A 15,332-nucleotide genomic window follows, 5' to 3' on the forward strand; every position below is an offset into this window, starting at 1 on the left:
TAATACCCTCCAGGGCTATTCATATTGGTGCAGATGGAAAAAATATATATCCTTTTTTGTGAGTGAGTAATATTCCATTGTGTATATAATACCATATCTTCTTTTCCATTCATCTTTTGATGGACATTTAAATTGCTTCCTTATCTCAGCAATTGTAAATAATGCTGCTATGAATATTGGGTGCATGTATCTTTTGGAATTTGTGTTTTCATTCTTCAGGTATATATTCTCAAGAGAGGAATTGTTGGATCATTTTGGTATATCTGTTTTTAGTTTTTGGAAGAAACCATTATTTTTTCATAGTGGCTGCACCAATTTATGTTCCCACCAACAGTATACTGAGATTCCTTTTTCTCCAAATTCTCACTAACATGTATTCACAGATTTTTTTGATGGTATCCACCCTGATAGGTATGAGGTGATATCTAAGTGTGGTCTTTCTTGACTTTCATTCTTCTGATGTTTAGTAATGTTAAGCATCATTTCATTTGCCTGTTGGCCATCTGTATATATTCTTTGCAAAGATGCCTATTCAGGTCTTCTTAACCTTTTTTAACTGGGTTCTTTTTTTTAAATATTAAGTTGTATGACCTATTTACATATTTTGGTATTAACTGATTATCATTCATATAATTTTCAAACATTTTGCTTCATTCAATAGGTTATTTTTTTCGTTGTCAAAGTTTTCCTTTGCTGGGCAGAAAATTTAAAGTTTAATTTGGTCTTATTTTTAAAATTTTTGTTTTGTTTCCTTTGCCTTAGGAGAGAGAGTCAAAAATAAATATTGCTATAATTTATGTCAGAGAATTCTGCCTATGTTTTTTTCTGGGAGGTCCATGGTTTCTGGTCTTTTTTTTTTTTTTCTCTCTCTTTATTTTTTATTTTTATTTATTTATTTATTTTTTATTTACAGTACTGTATTGGTTTTGCCATACATTGACATGAGTCCGCCACAGGTGTGCATGTGTTCCCAATCCTGAACCCCCCTCCCACCGCCCTCACCTTATCATCTCTATGGGCCATCCCAGTGCACCAGTTATATTCAGGTCTTTAATCCACTTTGAGTTTATTTTTGTATATAGTGTGAGAAAATGTTTTAATTTTATTATTTTACATATAGTGAAAAGTGTCAGTAATTCAATCATGTCCAACTCTTTTTGACTCAATGGGCTGTAGCCTTCCAGGCTCCTCTGTCCATGGGAATAATTCAGACAAGAATACTAGAGTGGGTAGCCATTCCCTTCTCCAAGGGATCTTCCCAATCCAAAGATCAAATATAGGTTCCCCGCGTTATAGGCAGATTCTTTACTGTCTGAGCCACCAGGAAAGCCAGTTTTGCATGTATGTGTCCAGTTTTCCCAGCACCACTAATTGAAGAGACTATCTTTTCTCCATAGTATATTCTCACCTCCTTCATTGTAGATTAACTGAGTGTTGCATTTTTAATCTATATGATAAAGACCATGCTAACACCATGTATTTCTTCAGGCCTAATTATTGTTATATCAAAAGTGTATTATTATGCTAGGAAAAATCTTTGTAAAGAAGAATGATAATATATCTCAGACTGTAAACTAAATGAGATAATGACTCATTGGATGCACCAGCAGCTTTCCAGATTGCTGACTTCTCCAGCAGAGCTGGGCCTACATTTTTGCAACCATGTCTAAGGGACCTGAAGTTGGCATTGATCTTGTCACCACCTATTCTTGTGTGGGTGTCTTCCAGCATGGAAAGGTGGAAATAATTGCCAATGATCAGGGGAACCGAACCACCCCAAGCTATGTTGCCTTCACTGATACTTAACGATTGATCGGTGATGCTGCAAAGAACCAAGTCGCAATGAATCCCACCAACACGGTTTTTGATGCCAAACGACTTATTGGATGAAGATTTGATGATGCTGTTGTCCAATCTGATATGAAACACTGGCCCTTCATGGTGGTGAATGATGCTGGCAGGCCTAAGGTTCAAGTAGAATACAAGGGAGAGACAAAGAGTTTTTATCCAGAGGAGGTGTCATCCATGGTCCTGACAAAGATGAAGGAAATCGCAGAGGCCTACCTTGGGAAGACTGTTACCGATGCTGTTGTCACAGTACCTGCCTATTTTAATGACTCTCAGCGTCAGGCTACCAAAGATGCTGGAACTATCACTGGTCTCAACATACCTCAAATCATCAATGAGCCAACTGCTGCTGCTATTGCCTATGGCTTAGACAAAAAGGTTGGAGCAGAAAGAAATGTGCTGATCTTTGATTTAGGTGGTGGCACTTTTGATGTGTCAGTCCTCACTATTGAGGATGGAATCTTTGAGGTCAAATCTACAGCTGGAGATACTCACTTGGGTGGAGAAGACTTTGACAACCGCATGGTCAACCATTTTATTGCAGAGTTCAAGCGTAAACACAAGAAGGATATCAGTGAGAACAAGAGGGCTGTCCATCGCCTTCATAATGCTTGTGAGCATGCTAAGCACACTCTCTCTTCCAGCACCCAGGCCAGTATTGAGATTGATTCCCTCTATGAAGGAATTGACTTCTATACCTGTATTACCCATGCCCGGTTTGAAGAATTGAATGCTGACTTGTTCTGTGGCACCCTGGACCCTGTGGAGAAAGCCTTTCAGGATGCCAAACTGGACAAGTCTCAGATTCATGATATTGTCTTGGTTGGTGGCTCAATCCGCATCCCCAAGATTCAGAAACTTCTCCAGGACTTCTTCAATGGGAAGGAACTGAATAAGAGCATCAATCCTGATGAGGCTGTTGCATACGGTGCAGCTGTCCAGGCAGCCATTTTGTCTGGAGACAAATCTGAAAATGTTCAAGACTTGCTGCTGTTGGATGTCAGTCCTCTTTCCCTTGGAATTGAAACTGCTGGTGGAATCATGACTGTCCTCATCAAGCGTAATACCACCATTCCTACCAAGCAGACACAGACTTTCACCACCTACTCTGACAACCAGCCTGGTGTGCTCATTCAGGTTTATGAAGGTGAATGTGCCATGACCAAGGATAACAACCTGCTGGGCAAGTTTGAACTCCCAGGCATACCTCCTGCCCCCTGGGGTGTTCCTCAGATTGAAGTCACTTTTGATATTGATGCCAATGGCATTCTCAATGTTTCTGCTGTAGATAAGAGCGCAGGAAAAGAGAACAAGATTACCATCACTAATGATAAGGGCCACTTGAGCAAGGAAGACATTGAACGCATGGTTCAAGAAGCAGAGAAATACAAAGCTGAAGATGAGAAGCAGCGGGATAAGGTGTCTTCAAAGAATTTGCTTGAATCCTATGCCTTCAACATGAAAGCTACTGTTGAGGATGAGAAACTTCAGGGCAAAATTAATGATGAAGACAAACAGAAGATTCTTGACAAGTGTAATGAAATAATCAACCGGCTGGATAAGAACCAGACTGCAGAGAAGGAAGAAGTTGAACATCAGCAGAAGGAGCTGGAAAAAGTCTGCGACCCTATCATTACCAAGCTGTACCAGAGTGCAGGAGGCATGCCTGGGGGCATGCCAGGAGGAATGCCTGGGGACTTCCCTGGTGGTGGAGCTCCTCCATCAGGTGGTGCCTCCTCTGGGCCCACCATTGAAGAGGTTGATTAAGTCAGCCTAGCATAGATTTAGCATTGTTCCACACAAAACATGGAAGGACCCAAATTGTAGCAAATCCCATGGCAGTGACAAAGTTGAGCTGCTATAGTAAATAAACTGGGCATTCTTGATACTTGAACATGGGATGTGTGCGCACATGGAAAAACATTGCACTTTACAAGCACTGTATTGTAAGTGGAAAAATGCAATGTCTTAAATAAAACTGTATTTTAAATTGGCAATAAATAAATAAATAAATAAATGAGATAATGTATATAAAAGCAGACACTAGTGCCTAACATCTAGCAAGCTCTCAGTAAAGGTCAATTGGAAGAAGTGATGGCATTATGTTGGTGATAAATATTACTATTTTTGCTACTGCTGCTACTTCTATACTTGTTATTTAAATAATAAAGTGATAGTATTGATCCTCACAAGATAGTTCCAATATAGCCATGTCAGGGAAAATAATTGCATTTGAGTGATGCATAACTTTTCGGTGGGACAAAGGTTATGGCTATGATTCAGGTCTTCCTCATACTAATCTAGAAATCTTTTAGCCAAGTTATTATCATAGATTAAGCACATATAAAATTATTTTAAATTCTAATATATCCAGATCTCTCAGTTTGCCTTCAGAATTGCTTTACAGTAGTAGACTAAGGTCAACCATTTGGTTGGAATTAAGAATTAGCTACTTGAATAAAGTTGCGTTTATCAGGCAATATTTATATTGAAATTGTATGTTATAGAATGATGAATATGATAAAGCATGTTACATATACTTTATTCACATTTTATGCACTATTGATAAAACATTACTTGCATCAAAAATATCTTTGTTGGTGGTGAAAGTGAAAGTGAAGTTGCTCAGTCATGTCTGACTCTTTGCAACCCCATGGACTGTAGCCTACCAGGCTCCTCTGTCCATGGGATTTTCCAGGCAATAGTACTGGAGTGGATTGCCATTTTCTTCTCCAGGGTATCTTCCCAACCCAGGGATCGAACCCAGGTCTCCTGCATTGTAGAAGACGCTTTACCATGTGAGCCACCAGGGGTGTTATTTGAGATTACTTTTTTAAAATTTTTGAGTTGATGAATCCTGGCATCGTGTTTGAGTACTCTTATTTTCCAAATTCAAAGATCTTAATACATGGGTTCTTAGTCCATCTTAGCTGCTATGGCACAATATCATACCCTGTGTGGCTTGTAAACAGGAACATTTCTCACAGTTCTAGAGCTTGGAATGTCTAGGATCAAGGTACCAGCAGTTTGGGTGTCTGATGGGAATCTGCTTTTCACTTCACAGGTAGTCACCTTCTCACTGTGCCCTCCCACGGTAGAAAGGACTAGAGAGCTCTGTGGGGTCTCTTGAAGGGCGTTGATTTTATTCATTAGGACTCCTTCCTTATGACCTAATCACCTCACAAAGTCCCTGCATCCTAGTACCATTGCCTTGCTGTTTAGGATTTCAGAATATGAATTTTGGAAGGATACAAGCATTCAGTCTGTAGCAATGAGTTGGTTGTTGGGCTGGACATTTTACCCCTATGTACAGTCTCAGTTAATCCTCATGACTCTCCTGCAAAGTAGATATTATTGGGTGGGTGGTATGAGACTCTGGTGGCCAATGAGGGAACTAAGGCTCAGGGAAAGCCACATGGCTTGGCTCAAACCTAAAGTGTTTTCACTCATTATAAAGCCATCAAAATGATGTTTAATTGAAAAATTTTAATAGTATAACTAAATGTTTGTGATGCAGTGATATATATATAAGAAGGAGAATATACAATGTTATATAATGCATACAAAGTTAAAGAAAATAGACAAAGGGATAGAAAGGTATCAAATGTGATTTTTAATCTCATTATGATGTCAACCCCTAGAATTAGAATATTTGAGTTCCACCTTTTTTTCCTTCATGGTTTCTCTTTTCTTTTTAACATTTTCTTGGCTTTATTGAAAATGCTTTTTGATAGATTTTGTTACTTTTTAATGAAAACTGTAAGGTATAAATAAAGCAGAGACATATTCATCTCTAAATTGGTAGTATATAAGTATGATGTCATGACTCCCAAACTTAGTATTAGAGATCAGTTCTGGCTATTTCATTAATTAAAAGAAATTCTATGAAATTTATTCTGAGTTCTAGCCACTATACTAAAAGCTCAGCTTTTAGTTTCCTAATGCTTAAAATAATATTTAAAAAAGAGAAATAATTGTTAGAAGTTTATTTTTAACTCCCTTTCATGTTGATATTTCTTGGTCTGCATAGGTATGCCTTCCCTCTCACATTTGAACCCAGACATAAACTGTATCTCATGCCAAAGTGCATATAGGTTTTTTGAAACAAGAAGCAAGTAAAAAGACAAACAAATCAACAAAATCCAAATCATCTATACATGGATTACACTCCTCTTGATATAAACTACCCAGATAATTATAAAATATTTACTAGTGGAAAATTGGTCAAAGTACAATAAAACTATTAAATTAGTACCTGAAATGATTTATTTTCTCACAAATACTTGAAGGAAATGAGAGATAGATATTAAGGTAGTCTTGGGAGAACTTTTATTAAAATTTGGACTTTAAATGAAGATTCACTCATTTATAGCACATTTTTTGACGACCTTTGAACACTTAGCACTTCAATAGAAGTTGGACCTGTACAGAGAAACATCAATTGTGTTTGTTATGACTGAGGAGTTCATAGCTGAAAGAGAGGAAGAACATGTGAAAAAATAAATACAGATCATTTGAAAGACTTCAAACCCTCCAGCTTCTCAGATACCCTTTCCTTAATTGTATTCAAGTATTCCCAATCATCTTGGGAAGTCCGTTTGACCCCTCATGTAGTTTCTGAGGATCCAGAGGAAGACTAGATTAAGAAAACAACAACAACATTATAATGGACCTCCCTGGTAACTCAGAAGGTAAAGAATCTGCCTGCAATGTAGGAGACATGTGTTCCTTCTCTAGATCAGGAAGATCCCTTGGAGACGGGAATGGCTACCCACTCCAGTATTCTTGCTTGGAGAATTCCACGGACAGAGGAGCCTGCTGGGCTACAGTCTATGGGGTCACAAACAGTCAGACACGACTAAACAACCTAATACTACTCTCACTTTGGGACTTCCCTGCTGGCTCACACTGTGAAAAATCTGCCTGCAATGAGTGAGACTAAGGTTTGATCTCTGGGTTGGGAAGATCTCCTAGAGAAGGGAATAGCTACCTACTCCAGTAGTTTCTGAGGACCCAGAGGAAGACCATAACAAAAATAAATAAATAAATAAACCTCAATATAGATCGCACAAAAGACTTCAAACCCTCCAGCTTCTCAGATATACTTTCCTTAATTGTATTCAAGTATTCCCAACATCTTAGGAAGTCCGTTTGACCCCTCATGTAGTTTCTGAGGAAGATGGACATTCTTCACAAATTCCTATCCGTTGCAGCGGCCGCCTTTTCCTGAAAAGCAGTATTCTCAGCTGCTTCTTCATTTCCTTTCAACTGGTTGAAACTGTCTTTGGGTCCCTATAGTTCTCCGTCCTGTTCATCTAACCCCCAAGGGACGAATCTAGGCTTTCTCTTGATTCTGCAAAGCACAGATGATACAAAGCTACCATGTTTGACAGGTTCATTAATATAAAGGAATTTCAACATAGAAAGTGTTATGTGTGACTCTCATGCTGTGAAGTTTATAGGCATAAGAAATCTTAGGTCCTTTGTAGTAATTTTATAATCCCCAAGGGGCTCTTAGGACCTGTTAGGTGAAAACCTTAATAGTAGAAGAACCAATCATCAGAGATCAGAGATCCAATTTAATATTGGAATTTGAAATATGCTGCTAGGCATACAATGAATGTACTTAAGAGATTGGTTATGCCTTTCTACCATATCACTTATCTGCCTCAAAACAATCAGTGGTTCTCTAGCCTTCAAGGATGAGTCCAGTTTCCTTTCAAAGACACACATGGTTCTCTAAGCCTTCCTTAGCTTACTGTTCTGGTCTCTTTTTTCAACCAGTTCCTTTCCCAAACTCAGAACGCAGCAATACTAAAATATATGCAGTATCCTGGCATTTGCACATCACGCTTCAGAGCCTTTGGTTTAGCTGTTCCTTCTGTCTATAAGGCACTGTCTACTGCACCGCTTAATTAACTTAAGCAAACAGAGTTTTACTAAAATCTTTTTCTTTCCTTTTTTTTTTTTTCTAGGCCCATTTGGTATCTGCTTTCAGACTGATTTGAAAATTTACTCTATTTTTAATTATATACATGAAAGATAGCATGAAACAGAAGGAAACTACTGTCTTTAGCTTTAACCCATCAGTGAGCATATCTAGATCATCAGTTCAGTCGCTCAGTTCTGTCCGACTATTTGTGACTCCATGGACTGCAGCACAGTAGGCCTTCCTGTCCACCGCCAACTTCCTGAGTTTACTCAAACTCATGTCCATTCAGTCAGTGATGCCATCCAACCATCACATCCTTTGTTGTCCCCTTCTCCTCCTGCCTTCAATCTTTCCCAGCATCAGGGTCTTTTCCAGTGAGTCAGTTCTTTGCAACAGGTGGCCAAAGTATTGGAGTTTCAGCTTCAGCATCAGTTCTTCCAATTAATCTTCAGGACTGATTTCCTTTAGGATGGACTGGTTGGATCTCCTTGCAGTCCAAGGAACTCTCAAGTGTCTTCTCCAACACCACAGTTCAAAAGCATGAATTCTTCAGTGCTCAGCTTTCTTTATAGTCCAACTCTTACATACATACATGACTACTGAAAAAAGCATAGCTTTGACTAGACAGACATTTGTTGGCAAAATAATGTCTCTGCTTTTTAATATGCTCTCTAGGTTGCTCATAACTTTTCTTCCAAGGAGTAAGCATCTTTTAATTTCATGGCTGCAGTCACCATCTGCAGTGATTTTGGAGCCCAAAAAATAGTCTGTCACTGTTTCCACTGTTTCCCCATCTATTTCCCATGAAGTGATGGGACCAGATTCCATCATCTTCATTTTCTGAATGTTGAGCTTTAAGCCAACTTTTTCACTCTCCTCTTTCACTTTCAACAAGGGGCTCTTTAGTTCTTCGCTTTCTTTCATAAGGGTGGTGTCTTCTGTATATCTGAGGTTATTGATATTTCTCCTGGCAATTTTGATTCCAGCTTGTACTTCATCCAGCCCAGCATTTCTCATGATATATTCTGCATATAAGTTAAATAAGCAGGGTGACCATATACAGCCTTGACATACTTCTTTCCCAACTTGGAACCAGTCTGTTGTTCCATGTCCAGTTCTAACTGTTGCTTCTTAACCTTCATACATATTTCTCAAGAGCCAGATCAGGTTGTCTGGTATTCCCATCTTTTCAGAATTTTCCACAGTTTGTCATGATCCACACAAAGTCTTTGGCATAGTCAATAAAACAGAAATAGATGTTTTTCTGGAAATATTTGCTTTTTTGATGATCCAGCAGATGTTGGCAATTTGATCTCTGGTTCCTATGCCTTTTTAAAATCCAGCTTGAACACCTGGAAGTTCACAGTTCACGTATTGCTGAAGCCTGGCTTGGAGAATTTTGAGCACATCTCAGCATGTGAGATGAGGGCAATTGTGCAATAATTTGAGCATTCTTTGGCATTGCCTTTCTTTGGGATTAGAATGAAACTGACCTTTTCCAGTCCTGTGGCCACTGCTGACTTTTCCCAATTTGCTGGCATATTGAGTGCAGCACTTTCACAGCATTATGTTTTAGGATTTGAAATAGCTCTGCTGAAATTCCATTGCCTCCACTAGCTTTGTTCATATTGATGCTTCCTAAGGCCCACTTGACTTTGCATACCAGGATGTCTGGCTCTAGGTGAGTGATCATACCATCATGAGAATCTGGGCCATGAAGATCTGTTTTGTAGAGTTCTTCTGTGTATTTTTGCCACCTCTTCTTGATATCTAGATCATGATATGCATTATTATATAAATTCCCTAAACTTTAGTTTTCTCATCAATTTAAAGCTCATATTATTATTATTGAATTATTATGAAATAAAATTAGAAAATCTATAATGTATTCATTTCTGTTTAGTACAAAGCTATTGAATAGATAATAGCTACTATAATTCATCTTACTTATGAAGACTGATAAAGCTGTTTAGAATTCACAAATGCTTGAATTGGCTAAAATTTGAACAAAATAATTTGGTAACATTTATATAAGTTATAGAAATTTTTCTGATGTTGCCCAGCAACATCATGGTAGCTATTTCTATGCAATCAACAAACCACTATTCTACAGTTCCAGTCAACTATCTTCTATAGCTAACCACCTTAAACCTAATGGCTAAAGATACCATAAGTCATTTATTTACTCACAAATAGGGTAGAGATAGCTTGCCCCTCATCCACTAGACCTCTGAGGAGATAGTTAACCTGGAATTTGGAGAATCTTCTTTGAACATGGTTCATCCACATGACCACTGTTTGATAGAAACAGTGTCAGTGAATTTGGGAGACATGCTTTAAACCTCCCAGGAATCAATGCCGGAGTCAAGATTTAACTGTAGGCTAATCTTATGTCAAAGTCTATTTCACAAATGCTAAAACTGAATTAAGGGAGAAATACAGCGCATTTATTTAATTTGTGCAGGGAGGAATGGGAAGCGAATCCCAAATTCTTAAATTAGCTTCCACACTGTGGTTCACAAGATGAAATGAACCAGTGTGTGGCACTGCCCTTTTAAATTATGATGCTTTCTGTCAGTGAATTGGTATGTATAAAGATATAAGTACATTGTGATGTGGGTCTGAAGTTTCAGCACTGTGGACTATTATGAACTAGAGAGGCATATGTTATGGTTAGTCAAATGGTTAAAAAAATATATAGTTTAAATGGCTAAAATATATTCAAGGTAAATCATTTCAGATCCATCCCTTTCCATGTAAACAATGCATTATTTGCATACATACATACATGCTATTTGAGTTTAGACTGATGAGCTGCTTGTACTGTCTATGATGACAGCATTCTGCTTTTCAGTCACAAAATGAACTTTTCAGGGTTTCAGAGGTCTGTCAATGGAGAGTAATAACCAAGGATCCATAGGGGATACCTTTAAGGATATTGGGCTAGTGTATAAAGCAACTTATACAAAGTATAAATTTTAATAAAGTGTGTAAAATTGTAGGAGGAAAAGGAAGCTAGGAATTTGGTAATAGTTTATGAAGTTGATGGGTTTGCTTTTGAGCTTCCTAGCAGTTAAGGAAGGAAAAAGAAAATACTTTAAAAAGTGAGTCATTATTCTGTATGCATCAAATCAAGCAGTTTCCTTTTCTTGTCCACTAAAATAATAAGAAAACACTCGAAATCCAGAAATGATCCAGTTATGCAACTTACTGCATAAAATTTCTACTGATTTTGTATAAAAAGTGTGAAATTTTGGTCACACTTTATTTCACACTTTTATTCTGGTCAGCTTTAGACCTTCTACACAAAATTCAAATTTTGAATATTGAAGTGAGGTAAGTTCTAGGGGCTTCCTAGATGGCGATAGTGGCAAAGAACCCACCTGCCAATACAGGAGACTTAAGAGATGTAGGTTCAGTCCCTGGGTCTGGAAGATCCCCTGGAGGAAGGCATGGCAAGCCATTCCAGTATTCTTGCCTGGGAAATCCCATGGAGAGGGAAGCCTGGTGGCCTACATTCCATAGGGTCACAAAAAGTCAGACATGACAGAAGTGACTTAGCCTGCATGTAAAGAGGCTGTACAACAGTTTTGTACGTAAAAAGATAGGATTGTCTCTTTGCCACCTGGCAAGGTCTGGGTAATAGAGCTACCAGTAACTAGTAATATTTATTGAGATATCTATGGAGTATCTATTATAGGTTGGAAAAGTATGTCAGTTTGTTAAGCGCCTTTTCTAGAAGCACTGCCTGTCTTACAACCAAGTAAATGTTACCCCACTTATGCTAAAACAGAGATACAGGGGCTGTAAAAGGATTATTCAATATGTTGTAGCAAGTTTAGAAGGGTAAGCTGCAAAGTAAGTTAGGTCTAAAGCTAGAACCCACAACTATTTGTGTTTCTCTCTACCTAACACTCTTCTTTAATCCCAAGCCAGAGAATACACAAAAGCAAAGAAATGCTGATGTAGGAAGGAGGATAAAGAAGGGCAGGGGACAGAGGGGGCAATTAGGGTAGAGAAGAGTTTAGTCTTAAGTTGTGTTTGATTCTTTGTGACCCCATGGACTGTATGTAGCCCTCCAGGCTCCTCTGTCTATGGGGTTCTCCAGGTAGGAATACTGGAGTGGGTAGCCATTTCCTTCTCCCAGCTAGAGAGGAGAAATGGATTTTATAAATGCAGGGGAAAACAGAGTCTCCTGACCTCTTAGCAGACTGTGTTTTCTTCACTCTATTAGTGCAGAGAATTTTCTACTATGATTATTGCAGTAAGGTAAGAACAAGTACCTTAGACCAGGGAGACAGAGCAGGCCAAGTCAATGGCTGACTGTGCCAACCTACTAGTGAAAGCCCTGTGGAAATGTGTCCCTTTCAGTAACACAGGAACCCAGGAAGGCAGTAGTGTAGCCTTCCCCACATTATCCTCCGTTTGAGCTCATTTATTACTGGCTGCATCGATCATTTGACTCTCGGCTTGTGCTGCCTTGGATTGCTGCCTCCGGATACCTCCTCTCCTCTCCCTCTCCTGTCCCTTTCCCTCCAGAGAACAATTATGGCAGAATCCTCCTTTGCATCCCTGCAGCTCCCAGTGTGCCTACTCCAGAGTAAATACTTCCTGGCTGGGACTGTGAAACACTGCACTATCGAGAGTTTTGGAAGACCTTTGAGGCTTCCCCGCCGCACCATTTGTGTGTCAGGAAAAATGTGTGAATTTACATCCTGTTTAAAGTTTACAAGTGGTTTCACTTTAATAATATTCTCTGATCTTCACAACAACCCTATGAGGCAAGCCATAATGATTATATCTATATTATACAGAGAGGAAACTGAATTTTTGTGCGGTTAATTAACTTGGCCAAGGTCCCACAGCTAGCTTATAAAACATTTCTTGAATGGAAAAAAAAAAGGAAGGAAAGAATGAGGTACAATTAAGATTTGAGACCACAACTCTATAACTGTACAACCAGAGCTCTTTTCAATATACTGTTCTGTCACTCCGCAGACATCTTGCTTAAACTAATTCCACTGAAAATGTTATTGCTTAAAATGATTTCCAATGGGGAGGAAAAAAGGAAAATAAAAAAACAGTGCTTTAGATAGTTTTTGTAGGAGATAACACCTCTCAGGGAGCATAAATGGGGCAAGCTAGAAGGGAGCACAGCTAGTACAACTGGAAAATAAATGTGGTCACATCCTCCATAGAAACACAGCATTTCTGCTGCATCTTCCACTTTTTAAACCCAGCCTTTGTAGAACAGACTTTCCAATTTTCCCCTCATTAAAGGCCTTGAAGAATCTAAGGTGAAAAGTGCCTATAAACCATTTCGGATCTTTCTCCCTGTCTCTGCTCTATGAATAGAATTGTCTTTTCCCTAAGCTTTAATCAGTGTCTCACTGAGTAGGTAGTGATAATCAAACAGATTTTTAATACTTTAACCCATTATATTTAATTGGGCTCTTTAAGTTACAGGAATAAATAGAAACAGATGAACCTTTAAATCCCCTGGCATTAAATAATGTTTACCTGATTCACTTCAGTGAATCGAACTCCCCATCCAACCACCACCTCCCCCTCAAAAAAAAAAAAAAAAAAGAAAGAAAGAAACTTGCATTTAAATGTATGGCGATGGATCATTTCTTGCCAGCAATAATTATACAGGAGAATTTAGAATCTCATCAGAAGGTCTAATTTGGAGTAATAAACCTTCTAGCTAATCTTACACCTAAAGTCAACGGTCCCCCTCTAACGATGATGATAATGCAGCGGCCTAAAATAACAGACTGAATGAAAGATAACCATCACTCTAAATTATTTCTGGGTGTGAGTTTAACACACACTGATGAGGAAGACTTTCTTTTCAAAGTTGAGAAAAGAGAAGCTGGTTTATGTTTTGGATGTTAGAAATACCATTCAAGGCACTGGAACAATGGGGGAGAGGTAGAATTTGAGCCTAGGTAAATGAAAGAAGTTTAGCAGTTAGCAGGTTGAGCCTAATGACATTCCAGGTAGAAGAAAGAGCAGAAGCCAAGTCAGCAGAAGCCAAGTCAGCCCAGGAAACCCCCTGGGAACAGCAATGCAGTCTATGTGACTCACATATTTCAAATAGGGATTGATGGAGGAGAAAGCAAGCCTTTTCCTGCTCTACTTTTAGCAAGTTGCCTGAGGGGTGTCACAGATTTGGCTCCAGGGATAAAATACCTTGAGTTGTATTTCTTTCTTTTTTTAATAACAAGAATAATTAAAAGTGGCCCAAGTGAATATGACATGAATATATCTGTGCTTAATACAGAGCAACTGTAGCTATAGAATGTAACCTGAGCTCAAGAAGATAGATATTGAAGACAATGAGGAAACTTTTAATTATCAAACAGAGGGAAAATGAGGCTAGAGTGAGTCAGTAGTCCTTACAGTAAGGATGTGAAAGAGCTTCTGAGGCTGTGATTGTGCTCGGTCACTCAATCATGGCTGACTCTTTGCAGCCCCATGGTCTGTAGGCTGCCACACTCCTCTCCCCATGAAATTTTCCAGTCAAGAATACTGGAATGGGTTGACATTGCCTACTCCAGGGGATCTTCCCAACCCAATGATTGAACCCATGTCTCCTGCATGCCTTCTGCATTCCAGGAAGATTCTTTACCACTAGAGCCACCTAGGAAGCCCCCAAATTCCAGGAATCATAGAATAATGGTTTATGGAAATTAAAAAGTATTTGGAACAAGAAAATAATTAAAGTTTCCAAGAAGAAGATAATGGCATTTCTTACGCATAGATGGGAAAGATCAGATTGGAAAAGTTGGAAAAGATGGGTAGAGAAGGACCTATAATTAGCCACCATATTTCAGGAGAATGATTTAGCCCTGCCTGATGTACAGATGTCCTAGCAGCAGCTGGACAGGTAATGCCAAGGCTAATTTTCAGTGATTATTGCTAACAAAGGTCCGTCTAGTCAAGGCTATGGTTTTTCCAATGGTCATGTATAGATGTGAGAGTTGGACTGTGAAGAAAGCTGAGCACCGAAGAATTGATGTTTTTGAACTGTGGTATTGGAGAAGACTCGTGTGAATCCCTTAGACTGCAAGGAGATCCAACCAGTCCATCCTAAAGGAGATCAGTCCTGGATGTTCACTGGAAGAAATGATACTAAAGCTGAAACTCCAGTACTTTGGCCACCTCATGCTAAGAGTTGACTCATTGGAAAAGACCCTGATGCTGGGAGGGATTGGGGTAGGAGGAGAAGGGGATGACAGAGGATGAGATGGCTGGATGGCATCACCAACTCACTGGACATGAGTTTGAGTAGACTCTGGGAGTTGGTGATGGACATGGAGGCCTGGCGTGCTGTGATTCATGGGGTCGCACAGAGTCAGACATGACTGAGCAACTGAACTGAACTGAACTGAACTTATTGAGGGATGAGAACAAAACTATGAAACCAAAAGTACATGGAGTCAGGAGAAGAGAAGAAAGAGTGAGGATGCTGCTTTAAGAATCATCTATATTTAAGAATAGACAGACGAGGGAACACTAAGCTTCCAGTTTCTCATGAACTAGAAAG

The 15,332-nt window shown here is 39.0% G+C and overlaps 1 pseudogene; it reads left to right on the top strand.

Annotated features, from left to right (window-relative positions):
- Window positions 1-1,645: 1,645 nt before the first annotated feature.
- On the top strand, window positions 1,646-3,823 carry LOC138427210 (heat shock cognate 71 kDa protein pseudogene; annotated as a pseudogene).
- Window positions 3,824-15,332: the final 11,509 nt, after the last annotated feature.

The sequence above is a fragment of the Ovis canadensis genome, chromosome 21, assembly GCF_042477335.2.
Source record: "Ovis canadensis isolate MfBH-ARS-UI-01 breed Bighorn chromosome 21, ARS-UI_OviCan_v2, whole genome shotgun sequence".
NCBI classification, from domain to species: domain Eukaryota; kingdom Metazoa; phylum Chordata; class Mammalia; order Artiodactyla; family Bovidae; genus Ovis; species Ovis canadensis.